This window comes from Psammomys obesus, unplaced genomic scaffold (genome assembly GCF_907164565.1).
Source record: "Psammomys obesus unplaced genomic scaffold, mPsaObe1.curated_primary_1811, whole genome shotgun sequence".
NCBI classification, from domain to species: Eukaryota; Metazoa; Chordata; class Mammalia; order Rodentia; family Muridae; genus Psammomys; species Psammomys obesus.
Window position 1 is genome coordinate 38,716,172 of NW_026587216.1, and position 22,336 is coordinate 38,738,507.

A 22,336-nucleotide genomic window follows, 5' to 3' on the forward strand; every position below is an offset into this window, starting at 1 on the left:
TGTGAGGATGGAGTCCCTGAGGTGCTTGCGGACTGCTACGGCCAACACACGAGACCGTCGGCCGTCTCCAGAGCCTCACCCAGTCAGGGACAGTCACTCACCACAAAACGACATTTGGTCTCAAAACATTGTATTACCCAGTGATGTCATAGCCATTTGTGTGTGTGTGTGTGTGTGTAAGTATAACTTAGGCTGCTCACAAAATGCCATCAACTAAAGGAAGCGGCTCTCAACATTTATCCTCATCGTTTAGTGACACCTAGCACTTGCATAAGTGCTTATAGAGTTGAGATGTGGAAATCTATGGACCTGTGTGTCATGGGTGTTTTCCTTGTCAGCACATTTTTGAAAGGAGTGATAAAATCTTGAATGGTGATACTACTTTCCAAAATGAAAATAATGTATTACAGGGCTGGTAAGATGGCTGAGAGAGTAGAGGCACTTGCTGCCCAATCTAATGACTTCGGTTCGGCTCCTGGGAACCACATGATGGAAAGAGAAACTAGATCCCCGCAAGTTGTCCTCTGATCTCCACATTTATACTATGGTATGTGCACAAGGGTTAAAAAAACCTCTCACACTGTATGTTTGGGTTTTGTACATTTATAATACTGTTCTTCAGGATTGACTAAATGGTTACAAGCTTGAATATGTTGAGTTTCTGGTTAAAACATATGTTTTTGGTACCCCATTAAAAATTTAATCTTGGGCTAGAGAGATGATTCGGCGCTGCTGAACTGACTGCTCTTCCAGAGGACTCAGGTTCAATTCCCAGGACCCACATGGCAGCTCACAACTGTCTGTGACTCTAGGATCCAGTACCCTCAGACATGCTTGCAGGCAAAACACCAGTGTGCATAAAATAAAAATAAATTATTAAAAACATTAATCTTTGTTTCAGGAGTGTTGATTTTCAGAGTTTCATTTATCCAAATTACTATTTATCCTTACCACTTTCCCACTTATTAAAAAAATTAAATAGGGGCTGAAGAGGTGGTTTAGCAGTTACAATTGCTGGCTGCTCTTGAGGACCAAGGCTCAGATCACAGCACCCACATGGGAACTCACAACTGTCCTTAACTCCATTTCCAGGGGACCTAATACCTTCTCCTGGCTTTGTGGGCACCAGGCATGCAGGCAGTGTTCACACATGCAGTCAAAGCATGCATATACAAAAAATAAAAATCTATGAAAATTGAATAAAAGCTTTCCGAGGATAGCCAGGATGTTAAGAGTTCTTTTTTTTTTTTTTAGTTGTGAGTGCCCAGCCAAAAAAGGAAAACTTCGTACTATCAAATCATTAACAAGGACAAAACTGAGAGCAATAGATAGTTTTTCTTTTTTGAGCACACAGGTAGGGCTTAGTTGCAGCTGAGTTCTAGTGGCAGGCCTCACTGCCATGCTTCATTCAGCTGGGAAATCTTTACCCTAGCTTTCGTGTGACCACAGTCTTTGATGGTGGAGGAGGGATTAGTCAGTTGGGGAGTCACAGAAATTCAGGCTTGTTTATACCTTGGAGAGTGGCTGACAGTCTTTCTCCATTGCTCAGTATTTGAGAATTCAGAGAGGAGCTCACGTCATGGGGGTCACCCTTTCTGGATCACAACATAGTACTTTACACCAGCCGCACCTTGGTCAGGCAGGCCCGTAGAACTGTCCACCCAGCCCAGTGGTGAATCTGGTCATTGACTTGACAGTTTCAGGAGGGATTCTAAGAAGCTGCTGCTTCAAGGTACTTAAAGCAAGAGTTCCAATTCTTGTAAAGATTGCCTGTGTGTTTCTCACCAAAAAATGCAGACTCTTCATCGGCACATCTTTACTGAATTAAAATTTGTATGTGCTTTCTAGAGTCTGGATGTTTATTGGATTGTTTCTGATGTGCTCCCCATGCCCCCATCCTTCTGGCTGTTGTTCTCGAGGGGCCTCTGTGAGGAGTCCCCTGGAGTCCTGAATCTTCTCCCCCTGTTGTCTCTTTTCACATTTCTTTCTTCCCAGTTCCTTCCTGTATGGTGGGATTTGCCCCTCTTCTTGGCCTGGTTCAGGTTCAAAGTGTCAGCTCTTGTTGCCATTTGTAACCCCTAAAAGCCTGGCTAGAAGACCATTTGTTTTTTCCGTTTTGTATACTTTGGAAGCTGAAAGGCTTCAGAAAATGCTATATAAACCGCTACAATGTATTTGGGATGTCATGAAGGGTGTTACTTTGTTGCATCTTTGTGGGTCCTTTGTGGCCATTCTTTGGCAAGCCAGTTATCATAAAAGGAGAGAGTGAGCAGCAGCGTAAAGAGCTGTTGAAACACTGTTGCTATAGATAAGTAAATTTGTTATTTATTGATACTTTTTATTCTTATTTCTGACATGGCTTAATTAGGAACTTGTTTCAGGAGTAGTTCTGAGGTCTGTGGTAGGTGTATGCAAAGAGAAATTGGTAAGGGGCATTGTCTCGTGAGAGCAATGCATTTAGTGTAAGCCAACATGATTTCCAAAGGTGGGCAATGTTTGTTTTGTTTTGTTTTTGAGCTTGTTCAAGAGAGTCTGGTAAGTGGATTAGGGCAGGACTTTTTGGCATAGTGCTGCTAGGGCAAGATGCTAATGTTCAAGTAGAAGACAAGCTGTTTCCTTTCAGTCTTAAGCTTGCTTTAAGATCACCCATCTCTTGAGACTTGTTCTGGACCCTGGTGAGCAGGCCATTGGGGTCTTGAGCTTTCCCTTATTGCAGCCTCTGCTGGCATTCCTTTCTGTTCTGGGTGTTTTGCCCTTGGCCTTCTGTAGGTCTGCTTCAGGATCACAGCTTCAGCTCTTGTTTCCACATGTGACTCAAAAAACTATTACTTCCAATACCACAGGTCAGACTCCATCTTTAGTGCAGTCTACAAAACATCGTGAGCCCTCTTCCTTCTTTTAGAGCTGTAATGAAAGTTCAGTGTTGGCTGTTGTTTGGGATCTTAGGCCTGGCCTCCACCCTGGCTACCATGCACAGGCAGTTGCTTAGCTTGGACTTAAGCTATCTGCAGCACTCCATGTTCTGCCAGTGGCCGGGCCTCATGTCCCCTGCACCCCTCCCACCCAACACACACCCATATGCCTTTGGGAGCATAGTTATCCATCACTATTCTTTGCACAGGGAGATGACCTGTTTTGGGGAACCTCCCTTCTTGCCTGCTCCTATAGAGGGCATCTCCCTGACTTAAACCTGTGTCCTTGAGACCTTGCTGTCTTGGCTGTGGCATTCTGGAGACAGGCTTGTGTGCTTCTGCAATCACAGAGAGGCTGGCCTCAGCCCTACACCTCCAGGGAACAGGGTACCTTCCATAAATAAGGCTCCAAGTGCAGCCGGCAGGTAGTCTCATGTAGAAGCTCTTTATCACAGGCATTGGAAGGTGGCTCCCCGAGAGGCCCTCTCCCAGATGCTTCAGAACATGGCTAGGGAAAGGGAGGTAAGGCCCTGTTGCCACATTCCTGGCACCTGAGTAGAACATTGCCAACATTTGGTTTCTGTGGGACACTGTGGGTTAATCTAGTGACCTGTGGATCATCAATCACCACATTGTTAGATTTTAACATTGCATTGATATGAAAACCCTTAGACCATAAAAGATCTGGGGAGGTCTGAAGTTATTTGGTTGCTGAAGTTAGTTGGTTATACAGTATAGGGAGATGCTAGGGCTCTGGTCCCATTAGCTAATGCCCATAGTGAGATAAAGAACTTGCCTTGTCAACAGGATTTTTAGGAATGGGCTTCAGAAATCCAGGCCTATCCAAATTTGCCCATGTGTGAATTTCTGTATAGAGGTCCATGATCCTGTCAGTTCTAAGAAGGGTATGACTAAATCCAGAGACATGGCCATTAAGACCAGGAGAGAGCTCCATGTTTCCAGATTTACATCTTTGAAGAACAACTGACAATTTCTGTGTAGGACTTACAGCAAGATCGGTTTCGGTATTTGGAAGCATGGCTATGCCTAGTGGAAACTGTGAGCTTCCAGAATTATATGCAGGGTTGTAGGATATTCTTGCTGACCTTTTGGTCTGACTTGACTGTTGTTGAAGGCATGCTAGTGTAAAATTATGGTTGTGCTAATCTCAGTGGGAGGTGCTGAAAATGTTCCTCCTTGTTTGGAAGTGCAGGTTCACATGTGACCAATGGGTGACAAAGGCACCCTGTGTGAGAAAGTGCTAGGAGGGCATGTTGAGGTGTGGTCAGTGTGCCAGCAGTGAAGACTGAACCAGGAGGGGGACTGGGTCTCCCCTCTGATAGAATGGAGAGGTAGCAGTAATGTGAACAGATGATGAGTGGCCGTCAGCCTGAGGCCCTGGTAGGAGCCAAAGAGCCCATCCAGAACAGCCTGCAGGGGCCAGGGCAGGGCTTTGTGTCCTGGTGCCCTCTCAAGAGGGTGGCTGGCCTGGAGCTGTGGCCCTTTGGAGAGGAACACCGCATTGGCCCACACTGCTCTGTGCTCCTCCTCCTCCTCTCATCCTTTGGTCCCAGGAGCCCGCCTTGGGAGGCAGAGAGTGCTGGCCTGGAGAAGGGCAGAAGGTTGGAGAGGTGGGGACAGGGTTGGGCTGTGGCGCAACTGGAAGTTCAGCCTGGGTGAGCTCCTCACTGGGGTTACATGATGGAAATGGAGATGAAAGGTTAGTTTGGCAACGTGTGATGGGTTGCATCTGAACAGAGACTCGAGGCAAAAAGTCAGAGGCTGTTGAAAGAGCCCAGCCAGGAGGCAGTGGCACTTGGTGAGGGCGGGGGAAATGAAGGGGAAGAGGAAGATCCGCAGCAGTCGGTGCATGATGAGGGACCTGGCTGGGAGTGGGGGTGACACCTGAGAGCGCACTCTGAGAGTTCAGTCCCCCAGGAAAAGAGGAAAGGGACAACTGGATGTGTAGACGGAGAGTTTACTCTGTTTGAGTAAAAAAACTTGCAAACTGTGGGTGTAATTTGTGGCAAGCTCCGTGGCACATGTCTGCAACTGTAGCTGCCTGTAGTTAAGCAGGAGGGTCACTGTTAAGTTAGAGCCTAGTTCGGGATATACATAGCAAGACCCATTCATTCTTAAAACATAAAACCCCCAGATTTCTGTTACTAAAAACAACCCTTCTCTGACCAAGTTGTGAAAACATTTAAAATGATTTTTTTCCCAAAGTATGAAGAGAACTGTTCCCTTATTATTGTCAGAAGTTTAAGAAATACAAACCTTTGGAAAGGCCATAAAAGCTGTATAAAAAGCTGTTTATATATGGCCACAGCAGTGTGTCAGTCACCTGCCCTGGGAAGTAGTCTCAAGGCCTGTCAGCTGTCACAAGAGAGCAGCCACACTGAGAAATGGGGGTGGTTTAATTTATGCTGGGTTGTGTTAGAATATCATGTAGACATTGTCGATCACACTTCGGGAAAGCAGAAGGCTTCAAAGAATAGAGCACAAAACAGTATGTTAAGTGTGGTTAAATCATAGTCATAGGAAAAGCCAAGAAAAAAGACATCAATTTAAAAAATAGATAGTTAAAAAAAAAAAAGGGTAGTTTTAAGGACTGGTGGTTTCACTTAATTAAAAGCTATGATTCTGGAGTTGACCAGCTCTAATTTGAATCCTAATAAAGCTGTGTACTAGCTGTGGCTTTGGACAAACAACTAACTAGTTCCACTGATCCAGGGCAGGTTACATAATTTATTTAAGACTGTTTCTTCACCTATGCCTGGCAGTGGCCTCAGGTGAATGAGGACTAATATGATAATGCATCAAAATAGCCTACTCTGCTTCTTGCACTGTTAGCACTTAATAAATTAATTGAGTTGCAGTAGTTTTTATATTACTATTTATTTCCTCACCTTTTATATTTATGATATGTTATACTGAGAGAATTTTAACATCAGAGAAGCTAAATGACACTCTATATGGAAACTCAGGTTTTTTTTTTTTTATCACTTTTGTGGTATAAACAGGAAATCTTTTGTGTTTTAAAAATAAATTTAACTAATCATAGTCCTAGGGAAAATTTTTTCAACCTTACCTTAAGGTTCTGTTTTTTTTCCCCCCCACTCATTTGATTGGTTGGCAGTATTTAAAAAATATATATATTTTTTTTTACCTGAAGAAATTTCCTCCTGTTTACAGCTGAATTAGAAGGCTTGATTCCTCTGTCTGCTGTTGTCAAAAACCAAAAACAAGCATCACCTTTTAAAGTTTCTATACATGAGATCTGAATTTGCATCAACTGTGTGCCTGGCACTTAGGGTTCAGTCCCGTTTACTGCTAGCTCCTGTGTGTCTGCATCACTTTAAATGCGCAAGCATGTTTTCGATATGTGGGAGGTGGAGAAGCCCCTATAGACCGAAGTACCTTTGAGGGAAAGGTTTACTGGGCCCTGGTGGCGTTCACTTGCTCATGTGCACATACATGAACACGTAATGAATACTCACATATAAGTATGTGTGCACGCAGGTCTTTAGCCTTTTTTTTAAAGGATGCTTTATTGTATATGAGTCATGATGTCTGCTTCTTTTTGGTTTCTCGTTTTTCATGACAGGGTTTCTCTGTGTGTAGCCCTGGCTGTCCTGGTCTCACTCTGTAGACCAGGCTGACCTGGAACTTACTGAGATCCTCCTGCTTCTGCCTCCTCTATGCTGGGATGACAGGCATGTGCCACCGCACCTGGTTAAAAGCTTTTCTCTTAAAGTAGCTTCAGAGATTCTGTCTCCTTCAAAATGTTACCTAGGTTGACTCTTTCATGGCCTCTATTCTCTTCTGAGGCAAACAGGAGTGTGAGAAGACAAAGCAGTGACAGGTTGATCTTGACCTTGAGTTAATCACCAGTAACTGGGCCAGTGGTTGCACAAAGCCCAGGCCATACAATGTGGACATAAGCAGCTGTTTTATTTCTGTATTATATTATATTTAATAAAGGGTCAACTGTAAGATGTGTTCTTTCTGCTATATTGAAATGTTTTAAAAACTTTTTTTTGTAATGACTTTTTAGATTACAATCACTTTATTTTACATTTTGCTCACAGAGTAAAAGAAAACGTACCTGAATGTGTTTGAAATTGAAACTTAAGCCAAAAGGTCTGTCACTTTAAAGACACTTTGTATGGTTTCTTACCATACAGCCAGACCCAGCCCACAGCACAGCACAGCATAGATGGACTGACTTGCTTCCCCATGACCCTGCTTGGCTGCTAGACCTAACTCTGCCAGATAGTGATCAGCTCTTTACAGCATCACTCTGCCAGATGCTGTCAATACACTGAATACTAAAGCAGTATCACCAAGACTGTTTTGCAAAAGTGATGCCAAACTCTATTAAAATAATAGTAAATCAGGAAATACATTGCTAGCCACTGGAAATGAGGTATCTGACTGCTGATATGGGGCGTTGGCATTACCTACATTGCACATAACGTAGGAAAACAGTTCCCGTCTGTCACTTTAAAAATCAATCACTCGGGAATACAAAGCAAGAAGGGGCCCCTTAGCTTTTGCACCTTGGATAGCCTGAGAAGACTTTGCATTAACTAATGTGTTAAGAATATAGGGTTGAGAGATGGCAGCATGGGGACCTGGGTTTGAATCCTCAGCAACCATATGAAAAGCCAGGCATGACTGTTGATGTTTAGTCGGCGAGGCAGGTTCCAAGCACCCGATGGCTAGCCAGCCTAGCTAAATTCTGGTCAGAGACCCTGTGAAAAAGCAAGGAAGGAGAGAGTAATAGAGGAAGACAGTGCCTTGCCGCTTCTGTATGTGTGCCCATGGCCATGTGTACCTACATGCTGACGTGAATGACATGTCCCTCCCTCACAAGAAAAAAGAATATAGGACAGAGACTTCCTACAGGATCAAATGTGCGGACCTACGGTAGTAATGTTTGCCTGCCCTCCTCCGCCAGCCATAGGGAATGATTTCATGAAAATGATAGCCATTTCAAGATTTTAATTAGAGGTCGTAAGAGGAAGCATAGCATAAGTGCTGGAGCCAAAGGCTGCCTGGGCTCAAAGCTTGGGGTTGGATTCTTTCTGCCAGGGGAATTGGACCAGTGGCTTTTGGTGCTGAAGGTGCTTGCATGTGAACAGAGCAGTGAGTATGTAGCGCCTTCCTTGTGTGTGGGTTATGCTAAAAGTGCATTATGTAAATAACATATACTAATGTTGATATATAACATGTGAACGTAGGTAATGACAGTATGATAACATATACTGATGTTTACCATATGAATTTGTTCATTGGGACGAATGCTCTGATCTTGGTTGCCAGTGACCAAAGCTTGCTCAGTGGAGGTAGAGAATTGCTGGGCTTCCGTGTCCTTGGGAAGCCTGGAGCTTCTGGTAAAGATGGAAGCTTCTACCTCTCAGGCATTAAAATAAGATATGCATAATGAGAGCAACACAGAGTTCTTGAAGAGAATTATGAGTAAGCTTGTGCTAACCACCTATAGGGCACCATGCTGCTAACGTCTTTGTCAGAGTCCTTTTCAGTTCCCCTTTCGTCTGGTGCAATTCGGAGTATGCTCAACTAAGCAGGTGAGCTGTGTATAATGGGAGAGGCCCTCCTGCATCTCCGAGTTTTTCAGCATAAGCTACAGAACCAGAGATTTAGCGCCGCCTGAAAGTATGTGACCACTCAAATGAACTCAGAATTTTTTGAAGTAACTTACAAATTATACACATTGATACCTTTTTGGGGATAAGGAGACAGTGTCTCACTATGTAGCTCTGGCTGTCCTAGAAGTCACTGTGTGAATCAGGGTGGTCTTAAACTAACAGAGGGCTGCCTGCCTCTGTCTCCTGGGTGCTTGGATTAAGGTCGTGTGGCAACACACCCGGCCTTACACCTTGATATCTCAACTATTGTTTCTAGTTATCTGTGACATTCACTCTCCTCCCTCCCACCCTCCCTTCCTTCCTTCCTATCTATCTTCTTTCTTTTTTTTTTTTTTTTTTTTTTTGTTTTTGTTTTTGTTTTTGTTTTTTTTCCAGAGAGGCTTTCCCTGTGTAGCCCTGACTATCCTGGAACTCACTCTGTAGACTAGGCTGGTCTTGAACTAAGATCCCCCTGTGTCTGCCTCCCAAGCTCTGGGATGGAAGGCGTTTGCCACCACGCCTGCAGACAGATTGACCTTAGCTGAAACCAGCTCTTTATCTTGCTTCGGGATATGTGTGTCTAAAATCTCCTTCCTTCCTGGGGGCCTCTCTGTGCTGCTGGGTGGGGCAGGAGAGGACACAGGAAATTAGAGTAAGAAACAACGCAAAAACCTTAAGGACCTAGTTGATTACCTTTCCCGACCTCCCTCACTCTGTCATCCTTCTTGAGCTTTCTTAGTTCATAATGGGTTAGTGATGTGGGTTTTCTTCTTTTTCTTCTTGATTATTGTTGGCTTTCCCTGGCTCAGTAGACTGTTACAGGTAGCTCCTTACCTTTGCAGTTCGTGTCTGGGCCTGCTGGGCTCTCTGCATTAATGATTTTACTGTGCACAGGGTTGTGGTAGAGCTGGTGACATGCAGTACCCAACAGGCCTTGGAGCTCAGTGGTGGATGTTTTCTGCGGCAGCACACTGAGCGAGTTTAGGACCATGGGCCTTATGTTAGAACTTGGTTCTTAGCATCTTTACTTCTCATGTGACCTTGGGAAAGCTGCTTCCTCTCTGATGAGGGCACTGGTGCCTGTACATGTATTCTAAAGGAGCGATAAGAGGACAGCAGGACAGTGGTGGTATGGTTCTGGCCACCTGACATTGCCTTAGAGCACAGGACTTTTCAGAAATGGTGGCTGGCTTCAGGGATTGACAGCAGTCTGTCTGAATTATATCTTAGTGTTTAATGACAGTAAGTTTTTTGTCTAATATGTTTAGCCTAAAAATAACCTAATGGAAGGTGAACACAATTTTTATTTTCCAGCATGATATTAGAATGTCATCTACAGTAGCAACAATTCAAATAAATCAGCAGGCTGCAGGTAAAATGAGGCCAGGGGGGCGGGGAGAATGAGAATGAATGAATATGAATGTATGAATGAGTGAATATGAGTGTGAATGAATGAGAGTGAATACATCTTTACAGGTTGGAGCCCTGGGCTAGTGACTAGCTGTGACAGTGTGTGTGAAATGCCCACGGGCCCGTTTGTTAGGGACTCAGGAAGCAGGGACTATGGTGGAATAGATTGTGACTCGGCGCCCCAGGCTTTGGCAGCGATGGCTTTATACATCCGCACAAAACCCTATAATCTTTGTATCTTTTGTTTTAGTCCCCAAAGTAAGCATTAAGGTTAAGTGGATTGTTTTTCTCTGTAGCTGTACATGAATTCTTAGTTAGGAATGAGTGGGATTTTTAGAGATTGTAGCTTCTTGGTACAGCTGGCTGTGAACTTGGAAAATATTTTCAACTTTTTTCCCTTTTGCTTCAGTTCTAGATTTTTAATGCATGCTTTGGGCTGGGAAAATGCAGGTGTTTAAAAAACACACACACACCTCATGTTTCCCTTTTTTGCTTAGTTTACACATCTTTTCTAACTTTCTTAGGTGGGAACAGCAACTGAATGCAGGCTCCTTTTGCGTTCCTTGTCCATTTCAACTTCTTAGAAGGCCGGACTCCATTGAACCCTTTGGGCTTCTTATGCCAGGTCCGCCTAGCCTGAGTTCTGGGAAGGTGGAGGCTGGTTTTGGTTGTACACTCTAACCCACATCTTCCATCTGTCCTTTCCCTCCTGGTGGATGGGGCACAGAGGTAGCAGAGGATTGGCTTCTACTGCAGGGACCTTAGTCCTAGTGAGTTTTGCCAGTTATCTGTTGCTGCGTGTGACAAATGGTCCTTGAGCTCAGCACTTTAAACAGCAGCTAACTAGATGGTCTGTGAGTTGTCGGTTTGTACTGATCTCAGCTGGATTCCACCTACATCTGTGGCCAGCTGCCAGTTGATGACCTCACTGAATTGGTTGTTGGTTAGCTGAGGCTCTGTGTGTGTGTGCATGCGCGCACACTCACACTTGCTAGAGAGAGAGAGAGAGAGAGAGACTTGGCTGTGTGGTGTGGACTGTGTGTGTCTTCTGGCCCAGTAGACCAGTCCAAGCTGGCTCATGTGGTGGTAGGTGGGAGGGCAGGCTCTGCCTCCATCTCTGGTTGGAGCGTGTTACATGGACAAGCGGCATTGGAGGGATGACACTAGGAGGTGATGGGTAGCCCATCCTGGCACCATCTTGCACAGTGACTGGCCTTTTCTTTCACTCTCATTTTTTATGATGGTAAAATAGACACAGTTTACCATCTTAACTGCGTTTGACTCTTGAGCTCTGGACTAATGCTTCTCTGCCACCATCGCCCATTGCCATCTTTTTGGTCTTGTAAAACTGATATTCATTACACAATAATGTTCCGCTTCCTCTTGCCCACACGTAAAATACCTTTGGCCAATGATGGGTTTGTAGCTTTGACATGAATGGCCCAGGGGAGAACTGTTAGAATTTGCCGTGTTCTCTTCCTCTCTCTGGATAAGGTAGGGTTATGAGTAGGAAATAAAAGAAAAACAAGGAAAGGAAGCTATTTGGGCTTTCTTTGATCTTCCTCAATATGAATTTCAGTTTTGGAAACCGTTTTAGTGTGTACTCTTGACATCATCTGACTGCAGTTCTGTCAGTGAATAATTATCGACACTGTACTTCCCTCTAAGGTTAATGAACAGTCACTGTGTTTCAGCAGCTAGACCACTCATTTCCTTTAGACCCCTGCCTGAGTGTAACTGGGGCAGGGTTGCTCCAAGCTCCCGGAAGGAGTGTCCCACCAACAGGCTGTCCTCCAGGCCTCTGTCGTGAGCAGCTGCTTCAGATCCTCCTTCACCTCTGTGACTTTCCTTCTCCACCTTCCGGGGCTGTCAAGCCTGGGCTACTCCTGTGCTTATCTGGGCAGCAGCTCATGGCCCCCAGTCCTCTGCACTCCATTATCACTTTGTCACATCACAGATCTCTCCCACGTTGTCTTTCAGGGCCCTCTGCTCACTGCTTATGCCCTCGGTCCTCTATCCCTTTTTCCTTCAGCCTGGCCAGCTCTAGCACACCAGCTCACACATGCTGTTCCTTGGGTTGTGTTGTAGGAGTGTCTCTGGATCCTCTTGCCCCTTTTCTTTTTTTGGCATACTTTCTTTTTTCCTCCTTAAACCCATTCATAGAGAATTCTCCCTTTGAAAAATTTCCTCAGCACTGCTGTGCTTGATTGTGTATTGTTTTCTCTCAACCTTTCCCAAAGGCAACAGCAGTAGCTGTTTCATGTTCATTAATGGACACAAAGATTGCTTATCCTAGAGACACTGATAATATCTCTGGGCTGGGCCTAACATTTTAAGTGTTGTGGGTGGGCACAGAGATGAACAAGACATACCAAGGGCTCAGAGTGTATGGGCCAAATTGTGATTTAGTTTTACTTATGGGTGTGCATCATATGTGTCTCGTTCTGTGTGTGCATGTTTTGTGTGTGTAAGCCATGGAAGATTCCCCTAGAGCTGGGGTTACAGATGGTTGTGAGCCGTCCAGTGTGAGTGCTGGACCTGAACTCCAGTCTGATGGAAGAGCGCTGCTCTTTAAGCCAAGCCATGTCTTTAGTCCCAGCTTGTTTTTTTAAAAAACATTTAATTTTTACATTTATTGTGAGTGTGTGTGTGTGTCGCGTACGCATTTGCTCAGCCACAAGTACCACAGCATAATCGTGGAGATCAGAGGACAAGCCATGGTGGTCGGTGCTTTCCTTCCACCACGTGGCCTCTGAGGAATTGAACTCGGGCTGTCAGTCAAGTGCCTTTACCAACCCAGCCATCTCACCAGCCCTCTGGTGACTGTTTTGTTGTAAGGCAAGGGAGCAGCAGATGGCGTGGTGGGTAATGGAGGCTCTGATTTGATTGGGGCTTGCAGAAGGACTACCCAGAGACCACCCAGAGGATGGTGAGCTGACACTAAGGCTCCTTCTCACAGCTGCTGCTGCTGTGCTGGGACCCAAACATCACGGGGAGCATGATTCTGGTTGAGCCGTGTGCATTTGTTGGAGAGGCCAAGAGAGGAAAGCTCTTTTGAGATGAACTCAGTGCCTTGTGTATACCGGTGATATCCCTGTGAGAAGTCATAGTGATCATATAGTGTTCGGGCCTTGGATGTAGCAAGAAGGTTGGATTAGATGTGGCCTGGAGAGATGGCTCAAGGGTGGAGCACACCGACTGTTCTTACAGAGTTGAGTGCCTGCGTTCGAGTCCCAGCTCCCACATGGCAGCAAACAACTGTCTGTAGCTCCTAGGGAAGCTGAGATCCTCTTCCAGCCTCCACAGGCACAAGACATGCATGCCACACATTTAAATGCAGGCAGAAACACTGTACATGTAAAACAACAATGACAATGAACCCTGTAGGCACTGTAGAGGGAAGAGAGGATTTTGGATGGCGTCTAGCTTGCTTCTTTGCCCAAACGGCTAAGTAGGTGCTGACGTTCATGGGGCTACTCCTAGCACCGTGGGTCTCTGAGAATAACAAGAGTGGCCTTGTCCAGGTACATGGCTGGGCTAATGCAGAGTACTGGCTGGATTTTGGCACCAATTTGCTTCTAGTCTTTCTGCATTGATAGGTCTGTCAGGTCATGCACTGCCCCACAGTGGATCCTGGCCAGGCACCCAGACGCAGGCTCACAGATTTTTCTTTTCCACTTTAAGCTGGATGAGGCTTATCTCCTAAAAATAACAACACAAACAAAACAAAACAAAACAAAACATCCACAAAACAAACAAATGGCAGGGACTTGAGTGTGCAAAAGCCAAGCAGAAAGGATACATTTGAAAGGTAGGCTCTGAGGTACAAAATAGGAAAGAGAGTAAAGGAGTGATGCTGTTCTTGAGAGGCCCGAAAGTCAGGAAGAATGGAGACCCCAAATTGAAGAATGGGCCTTACCCTGAAAGGGTGTGGCTGCTTTGTGGTCATAGGGAGGCAGCAGAGTAACCGGGTCACAGGTTTGTGGACCTGTGAATTGGCTAGTTTAGAGGTTCCCCTTTTCCTCCATAATGTAGGTAGAGGAATGACTTGTTTGCCTCTTTAGTCAGGGTATAAATTAGTTGGGAATAAAGAGGCGTGCCTGTGAAAATATGCACACTTGTTCACAGCGCTAGTCGACAGTTATGTGGTCTTACTGAAAAATTGGACGTGTTGAAAAACCAAATATTCTAATTAATGCTGAGTGTGATATCCACACCACCCCTCCCCCCTGAGGGAGGTTGGTGCTAAACCAAAGCCTGTATATGTTGGGCAAGTGATCTACCACTGATCCCATTCCCAGTGCTGGAAGTACGAATTGGATCTAAAAGATAGCTTACTAATTCTGTTAAGTTTGAAATAAAACAAAAAAAAAAAAACAAAACAAAAACAAAAAAAAAAACAATGAAGTACTGTAACTATATAGCATACAAAATTATTCCTACTTTTTGAATGTTACTAATTTCATTTATAATAAAAATTAATAAATTAAATCCCATAGATTAATAATAGCAGGAAACTATTCTCAACTACTGTTTGAATGTTACTGTTTTATTTGTGATAAAAATTAGTAAATTAATCTCCCAGAGTAATAATAACAGGAAGTACATGGTTAGGTTCCTGGACTTAGAGAAATGCACACTGCCCACCTTTTGAGATTTGAAATAAAGTGGAAGGATCCCTGTGACACTCGTAGCAGAAGAAGCAGGTAGCTGAGCTGCGTGGAGGAACAGCTTTCTGACCTTACCCGCGACTCAGCATCCTATAGCAAAAGGAACCACATTTGCACCGTTGGAGCTCTTGCCGTGGACTTTGATATGCAATGGCATTGCAGTCTGTAGGGGACGGGGACAAGCCGCCCAAGGCCGAGCTCACAGAAAATAGGGACATGCATTGAGTGTAAACTATGTGTCACCATTCAGAGGGTCCTAAAAGCACCCATGAGGCCACACCTTTTGTTTTGTTTTTAAAGCGGGCCCTTGTGGTACAGCAGTGTAAGCATGGGCAGTCTGATAGGAGCCTCCTGCCCCTGTTATGCTGTGTTGATTTTGCTTATTTAAGCTGTGAGGTGATTAATACACTTTGTTTTTTTATTATGACAGTGAAAAATACTTTTCAAGTGGCTTAAGTTTGAATTTGGGGTCAGATAGGTTGAACTATGACTCGTTTGCGTCGGCAGCATTCAGGAAGTAGGAATAATTTGTATGGCACATTTTTTTCTGATATTTAATATTTTTATACACATGGTAAAGGAGTTTGTGATTCCAGGGGATATTTTTGTGCTTGTCCAGAATTTTGTGTATGGTTGATAATTTTTTTGTTTTGTTTTGTTTTGTTTTAAAGAACAGTACATTTTTCATCTAGTCACTGTGGTAGACCCTTGTGGGGATGTAGTGAGGGCACGGGGTGGGGGGGGGGCTATGCCTGAAGCTCCCTGGAGGTGGAGGTGGGGAGATCTCAGGTGGGTGCGAGCTATGCAGGGAAACTGTCTCAAAACCAAAACAAAGCAAAGACAGGAGCTGCTGTTAATTCCACTCCTGTTCCCCTTCCGGGAAGCCCTGCGCTCTCTCCCCACTTTTTCCTTTCCCTTTCCTTTCCTCATTCTTCTCCTCTCCTTTCCTTTCCTTTTTTCTTTCCCTTTTTCTTAATTTATCTCTTTTCTTTTCTTTCTTTCTTTCTTTCTTTCTTTCTTTCTTTCTTTCTTTCTTTCTTTCTTTTATAGAAACATGATTCGGCTGATGATAATAGTTTTGAAACCTGCTAGTAAGCCGGTTTATGTATATACATATACATATATATGTATGTATGTATGTACATATATATATATTAAAAAATATATATTATATATATATAAATATATATATTTAATATATATATATTAAAATGCATGCAATGTGTTTTGGTGAGCCCCACCCCCTATTTCCTCATTTCTAAATACACCCACTAAACCCTTCCAATTTCGTGTCTTTCGTTTGTTTTTAAACCTGCTTAGTGCTGCCAGTGTGCGCCCGGGTGTAGGACCGTCTATTAGAGCAGGATAGCCTCCCACGGGCCATATCTTTAAGGAAAACTGGCTCTCCCTCTGTCAGCAGCCGTTGATTGCCAGTAGCTCCTCAGCCGGGGGTACCTTCCTACCATGCTATGATTTGTCTGGCTTGCTCTTGTGCATGCTGTCGTAACTGTAGTGAGTTTACATGTCTCGGCCCTGCTGAGTCTTGAAAACATTGTTTTGTTGTTGCTAGCCATCATTTTTGGCTTTTCCACTCTTTCTGCCCTCCCTCCCCCCGTTCCGTAATGATTCCCGAGTCTTGGGAGAAGGGCGTATGATGTGGAGATCCCATTTAGGGCTGGACACTGTGCATGTTGACCAGTCCCTGTGTTAATGCCCATACCTTGTAAAAAAAAGTTTCTGTGATGGTTGAGAGATGCGTTATTCTTTAAGGATACATCTTTAGAAGTCAGTTTAAAATTATGTCCATTTAGCACAGTGGTTCTCAACCGTCCTAAGGCTTTAACAAACCCTTAATACAGTTCCTTATGTTGTGGTAACCACCAACCATAAAATTGATTTTGTTGCTATTTTATAACTGTTTTTGCTATTGCTATGGATCACAATGTAAATATCTGATATGCAGATGGTCTTAGGTGACCCCAGTGAAAGGGTTGTTTGGCTCCTAACGAGTCACAACCCAGAAGTTGAAAACTGCTAATTTTGCAGAACAGAAGGTTGTCCTGTGGGACTGTAACTTCTCTGAGTTCTTAGCCCTGATAATGATAGCGTGTGTGGATTTCGTCTTGTGGAGTGGGCCTTAAAAACAATCAGAAAGTAGCTGGTTATTCCCGTAACATTTGTGCCGCTGTTAAACCAGGGGCCATATCTTGCCAGGCCTGTGGTTGTTAGAGCACACAGTGTTGGCAGCGGGTAAGACTGATGATTACGTTTATCCTCTGGGAGCACGTGTAGCACCTTCCAACACTATGAAGCTTCCAGGTCAGGACCAGCTTGATTTCTCCATGTTCTATGACTCAAGTACACGGTGTCTTCAGTAATAGGAACTTACCACCAAGTTCTGGAGGGTAATATTTGCTCTGGTGGTTGGTGGGGCTGTGGGACTTCTTGCCATCGGGCTTTTTAGTTGATGGCCTCCTCTGGTGTCTAGAATTGTCCCATTGTAGGGTAACTCGATTTGTATGCATGTAATTAAGCACTGGGCCCAGGGTAGAGCTGACCAGTGCTGAGGAGGAGTCAAGGCAGCAGCAGCCGACCTTGCAGTCGGCCTCCCGCTTTGTGCATGCTTGCGTGTGTGCACATGTGCCAGGGGTCAGCCTTGGCTGTTACAAGGCATCATCTGCTGCCTTGTTTCAGTCTAGGTGGGGTTTTCCCTGGCCTGTGACTTCCCAAGTGGGCATCACTGTCTGGCTAGCGGGCCCCAGTGATCTGCCTATGTCTGACTCACAATCTGATTGCAAGCATCGCGATGCTACCTCCCCTCCCCCCTCTTTTTTTTTAAAACATGGGTTGCAGGAATTGAACTCAAGCCCTCACGTTTGCAGTGCGTGTGCTTTGCTGACTGACATATTTCCTCAGTCTCAACTGAGTGTGTTTCTCACTGTATGGGACATTTCACTGATAAATAGGTTAGGTTACTGAAGAGCGTTTATATGTTACCTTTCTATAAGAACCTTCTTCGAAGGATTTCAGATGCTATGACGAAGGAGGAATTACTAAAACAGGATGACTATTAATGGATAACCCATTCGCCATTTGTGTACATGTAACAGATTTGAACCACATGTGTGCCTGTCTCTCCAAAGTGCTATGCTGGCCAGTGTTCATATGTAGCAGTTAAAAGAACTGGTGGTTCCTGCATAAATTCCTGCAATCACTGTGGGTGAGATTAAGGCAGGCGTGGCTGGACAGTGTATTTTTGTATTAAGAAGGGAGGGGTTTAGTGTGGTGAGCTGTGTGTTTACTATTAGGAGAGGAGTACCACACTTGGCTGTTCCTGAAGCTACCCCTCCCCCCAGTCACCCAGGAATGCAGGGTCCATGCTAGTTCAGACTCTCTTCTAACCCTCCACTTGAGGGTAAAGTAGGCAAATTTTATCTTTTTGGCCATACACCATCAGTGTCTACTGGTCTCTGCTGGACCATGAAAAGACGAAAAGACGCTATATATCTGTCTACTGCCCACATTGCAGTGCTTCCCACTCCGTTACAGCAGCTTGTGTTTCCCCTGGAAAACCTGAATTGACTGTCCACACCTGGCGTGCAAGCTTCCCCTTCTTCCTGACTCCATGGCATCTAGCCTTTTTAGAACACACCCCATAGTCAGTCTTAACTCACAGTCCCTGAATGCACGTGTGCTCCCCTCATTCATGTCTCTGCTTTTGCCTTGTTCTGCTTCACTACCATTCTGTCTACCCAAGCCTGACTTGCTGATGGAAATCCTCCTTGTTGGAGGTTCTGTTCCATATGCTACTTTTCTTCAGTCTTTTCAGCATCTTCCAAATGACAGCGAATTCCTTACCCTACATTGTCTTCGTTTTCTAGCTGTTGAGGGCACTTCTTCCCCTGTGTGCTCCCTGTACATTGTTCAGTTAATGTGAGGTGCAAGGGTACATGTCCAACTATTTTTAGGCTCAGTGTCCCTTTGTGGACTTTACTGACTTCCCTTTTCTTGGAGACTTGTTCCTGTGGAATCATTGATTGCTCCTTGGCAGAATTTCTAACACAGTACCCTATTATCTATCAATCAGTCAGTCAGTCTATCTGTCTGTCTGTCTGCCTGCCTATCTATCCATCCACCCATTTATCATCTGTCTATCTAGCTTTTCAAGATAGGGTTTCTCTGTGTAGCCCTGGCTGACCTGGGACACACTCTGTAGACCAGGCTGGCCTCAACCTTAGAGATAAACCTGCCTCTGCCTCCTGAGGTTAAAGGGTTAAAGGAGTTAAATAAAGCTGGGGTTAAAGGAGTGCACCACCATGCCTGGCGTGGTTCCACATTTAATCACCTGTGTTTTGTTTAAGTTACAAGCTCATTGAAGGCAGCCTAGTGTATTTGAGTATTATCTTGGAAGTGTTTATCTTATTAAGGGCTAGGGCCTGATTTCTAAAATATTGTAACCTAGTAAACAGACAGGATGTTTTGGACTTGCTGATGAATCAGTGGATTCTCTTGAAGGAGGTGGATCCTGCGTGTGTATAAATAGAGCTCAGCCAAGAAGAAAGTGGGGAAGACAAAATGACTGCAGAAATCATCATATTCCTTTTATTTGTACATCAGCATAGCAGACAGCAACACAGATTTTGGGTGTAACTGAAAATGAAATAAACTTAGCTAAAAGTTAATGGGCACTAAATTACTACAGTGCTACTTTGTGTCTTGATGACTTTGTCTTTTGCTCTCTTGAGTACATTTAGTTCACCAGGACTTTTTGTTGACTCTTGATGCACAGCACCTAGCCACTGTCTGACACATCCTGTGTGCATTTGAGTCTTTAAATAGAAATTGAAACTGTGTTTAGGGGTGAGAGGAAACCTTAGTTGTACTTCATTTTTAATCTTAAAAAAAATATTCACCTTTTGCCTTAGATTTGCTTGTGCTAACTTTGTTGAAGTTGATAAATTACCATTCTGACACACACACAAATAAATTTTGTCAAAGGGTGTGATCAAAGATGATAGCTATGTTAATTTTCTTGACCATAGTAATAATTATTTAACCAGTAACTATGTTTATCAAAACATCATGTATGTACCTTAAATATATACACCATAAACTTAAATTTCTTGTTAACTGTAATAGCAATGATAAAAGCAAAATGAATCCCACCCCCCAATCAAATGACCTTCCCGGCTTAGCCTCCTCAATAGCAGTTCTGGAGAGGCGCACCACCATGCTAGCTATAAAATGACAGTTAAAAAACCAGTTTTATAGCAGAGTTTAACATGACATACATCTATAGTTTGTATGAGTCCACAGCTTATGCTTTGGTAGTGGTGATAGGTAGGTAAAGAGAGTTGCAAAGATGGACATGGAAGATCTTGATGGTTTTCTCATTTTCTAAACCCTAGCTGTAGTCAGGGAATTCTTAGTGACTGCAAACTGATTATTTGGGAGGAATAATTTTTCAATACAGTTCCATCATTATATCTTTGAAAATTATTAGGTACACAGCAGTTGGTTTCATATAGTGTTTTCATACAGCATTATACTTTGTTTCTAATCATTTCCCTCTCTTTCTCCCCCCTCCCACCCCTTTCTGGCTAATCTTCCTTCCTTCCCCCAGATAGTCTGCTGTCTCCTGCTCTCTTATGTCCATATTACTGTTTCACCTATTCCCTTCAGTTATTCCTTCCCTCTCACGATCTACCTTCTAGTTTCATGACAACCTAAATATACACACATATAAACACATTCTATATATACATACATATGTAACTTAAAATCTAAACTCTGCCTTTAAGAGAAAAACATGCAGTATTTATTGTCTCCATGTGGCTTATTTCATTGTTTTGTTTTATTTTGCTTTTGTGTTTTTTGAGACAGGGTTTGTCTGTGTAGCCTTAGCTGTTCCGGAATTCACTCTATAGACCAGGTTAGGCTCGAACTCATAGAGATCCATCGGACTCTGCCTCCCAAGTGCTGGGATTCTGTGTGCCACCACCACTCCACTTTCATTTAACATAGTGATTTTTAACTGCAGTGTTGGTTATGATGGTTCTTGGAGTGATTACAAAAATGGAGTACATTTTGGAAGAAATAATTTTTCTAGTTCCAGTCATTTTTACGTCTTCTGTTCATAAACAGGGAAGGTTCCCTGACAGAAATTTCAGGTGTAAAAGAAATGTTCTTAACTGACTGTAATTCTCCTGGCGACTTTTCCATTGATGTTTCTCCCCTTGCTTTGCTGAGGGGGTTAATTCCAGCAGCAGCATTCTCCTCTCCTGGAAGCTGTAGCAGCACCTCGTTGGTTGGCCGGCTGCCGTGGGAGAGGCACCTTTGGAAGCAGACAGGACACAGGACACAGGACACAGGCACTGTGTGCAGCATGTACCCCTCAGTCCTGTTTTTTTGCCTTAGGAAGGTGAATATTTGCTGGCAATAACTTTTGAAGTTGGTGATGCCACTCTGAGACCCAAATACTTTTTGTCACATTAAAAATTAAGTTCTAGTCATGGTTGACGAATTCGGTGTCTTTTGAGATCATAGATCCATTTTTACTTTCTTTACAATGTCTTGACTTTTTTTTTTTTTTTTTTTTGAGATTATGCAGAACTCTACCTAAGGTCTTAAAATTGCGGTATTTTAATTATTTGTGTCATGAAGGGCATCCCGAGACATTGGGCTTAGGACCGTGCGGTTTGGAAGTACAACCCAGTGTGTGTACTGCAGAAAGTGGTGTGGTTACATGTGGATCTTGCTGAGGAAACACATGAGATGTGATGGAGCGCGGGGCGCCCACGCCCTGGACCCCTGCCTGACGTCCCTGACACATGCACCTACGCATGTGCATGGGAGGGAGAGCAGGGTGCTGAGTTGCTTGTCTTTGGACAGAGACGAGGGGTGGCTGAAGAAGAGGGTGAAGAGGCATATTTTTCAAGTTGCAGTTCTTTTCTTCTGTCGGCTCTGTTTCCTCATCACATTAGCTGCTGCTTTTGCATAGTTATTTTATGATATTGACCAGGTGACGTGTGGTGAAGACAGTGGTGTGTTGGCCCAAGCCTCTCTGCAGTTCTGTTTGCTTATAGGTCTGTGGGTTCATGGAGGTATTAACAGCGGGCTCTCGACTATTTAGTTTTATACTGTGATAGAGTTTAAGCTCATGTTTAAGCGCTCTTACTAGTCAGACATCTGTACAATTTTACATTACAGCTTTCAAGGAAGGGAAAGGAGTAACCCAGGGAAAGAATCCTGAGGCCGATGGATTCTTCTTCATGGAGAGGGGGAGATGAGAACCAGGGTAGGGAAAGATGGCGGCCTCATCAGATACTCCTGGTGGCCTAGTGACTTATAACGAGGGTGGCATGTAATTAGAAATTGTCCCTGTCTTTCCTGAGTACTGATGAAAACCATGGCTCAGAGGTTAATTCAAATAGTAATTAATATGGGTCTCTGTCAGTACAGGGTGGTAATGAAATCTTTCCTTATTTGATGACTTGGACTTACATGTTGAGCGAGGAGTGGCATTTTGGTGCTCCTCAGCTCAGTAGTTGTGGGGAGGTTCCAGAATGCAGAATGCTATAAGTGCCGTAGTTGGGAGATGTACAGAATTTCTTCGTGCCCTGCTGTTGCCAACAACAGAAGCCATAGCATGGCAGAGAAATTGTAGTGCTATTCTGTTTCCTGAAGTGAG

At 44.0% G+C, this 22,336-nt stretch overlaps 1 protein-coding gene across 2 annotated transcripts in view; it reads left to right on the top strand.

The window, feature by feature from the left end:
• The first annotated feature begins 512 nt into the window (after positions 1-512).
• Positions 513-22,336, top strand: part of Chd7 (chromodomain helicase DNA binding protein 7) — a 168,280-nt gene continuing 146,456 nt past the window's right edge. For both annotated transcript variants that reach the window (XM_055603216.1, XM_055603217.1), the window contains exon 1: positions 513-547. The gene's annotated coding sequence lies outside the window, so the exon portion shown is untranslated. The remainder of the gene's footprint in view (positions 548-22,336) is intronic.